The sequence below is a fragment of the Protobothrops mucrosquamatus genome, unplaced genomic scaffold (genome assembly GCF_001527695.2).
Source record: "Protobothrops mucrosquamatus isolate PMUCROS unplaced genomic scaffold, P.Mucros_1.0 scaffold2957, whole genome shotgun sequence".
Taxonomy (NCBI): Eukaryota; Metazoa; Chordata; class Lepidosauria; order Squamata; family Viperidae; genus Protobothrops; species Protobothrops mucrosquamatus.
The window spans coordinates 139,191-140,830 of record NW_015388980.1 but is presented as its reverse complement, the minus strand read 5'-3'; positions in this window follow the sequence as shown (position 1 = coordinate 140,830).

Below are 1,640 nucleotides of genomic sequence, written 5' to 3'. Positions count from 1 at the left end.
GAGGGAGGGAGGGAAAGGAAGGAATGAAGGCAGGGAGAGAGGGAGAGGGAGGGGAGGGAAAGGAAGGGAGGGAGGGAGGAGAGTGAAGGGAGGGAGGGAGGAGAAGGAAGGAAGAAAGAAAATATGTGAGAGGGAGAAAGGAAGGAAGGAAGGAAAGAAAGGGAAGGAGAAAGGGAGAAAGAGAAGGAAGGGAGGGAGGGAGGGAGGGAGAGGAAGGAAGGCTAAGTTCATAAATAAATAGAAATTAAACATTGTCCTGCTCTTCATCATACTTTTCCCATTGTCTTGAACTGGGTTGCTTGGTGGCTTTTAGTGGACCCAAGCACCATCCTCTCGGATCCTTGGTGATGTTGATGGGGCCTGATGAGATGAGAAGTTTAGAAGAAGAACATCCAAGTTCCTGTGGGAAGTCAGCCCCCACCCCCAGAGAAGGAAATATTAAAAAGGCAGAAAAGCATGTTCAGTTTTTCTTAATAGCCCCAAGTCTCCCTCCCCGAAGAAGAAACCAGGCAGAGGCCAGCTCTATAGAAATACAGATTTGGTGATTCATTCAGAAAGACTTGAGCCAGGAAGCTTGGAGCTGATGACATTAGAAAGACAAAGACCCCGAAAATCTACATACCCCACCCAAACTCTAAAAGACATGACCTTCGAGGACACAATAAGATTAACCCACCCATACCAAAAAGGGACACACTGAACCTCAGGTCAAAGTTCAAGCCACAGGAGCAGGAAACAACCTCAAAAGCCCAAGAAGGTAAAAAAAAAAACCCCACCACTCCCTGCTCCATGTGGCCAGCTTTCCCAGAGCCACGCTTCTGTCTGGCTCTGCTCTTCAATTAAACGAAAACCTTCTTTCTAAAGCAGTCTCCATTTTGTTTATTTCCGGCTTGGACTGGACCCTGGTGAGGATTTTTCTTTCAGCAGTCCCTTCCAACTCAAGTTATTCTGCAATTCCGTAACCCCAGTTCTCAATCAGATGTCGATCGCTTCCACAAACTGGCAAGATGACCTAAATTTCCTCCTCCGTGTCATGGGGAGGTGTTGCAGGGCTGTAATAGGCACCCGTGGCAATGCAAGCTCCAGAACACACACATTCCATTGATTTGTAACTCAGTTCCCTCTATAACAGGAAGTGCAACAGAATCATTTAGCTAATTCCCCGAGCAAACTCAGCTTCCCTTGATTTGAGATTAAATAGCCAGGGAGGACTTTGCTTAAGGCTTCCTTCTTTTGAATCTTTTAAGGAAACAGCAATGTGCCTCTTGGGAAGGGAAGGAAAAGTAAGACAACTGCAGATTTATCAGAGAATGGAAGGCTTGCAGGACCCAGGAAGGATAATTCAGCATAAGGGATTTTATTAATTTTCTATTTTTACAAACAAGTGCTTAATAGACAACGCGTGGACTGGGTCCATTAGTAATTCTGTGGTACATCTAAGCTTCTTCAAACTAAATCCAATATTAGGCCATCCAATTTCTCCTCTCTTTTTCCGGTAATAAACATATTTCCGCATTAAGCAAATACAATTCTTATTGTTATTAAGAGATATACAGTTGAATATCAGCATTTATTACAGTTTTCTAATAGTATCAATGATATCAGTTTAAAATATCTTTTCTAACCAAAACATATCTTAA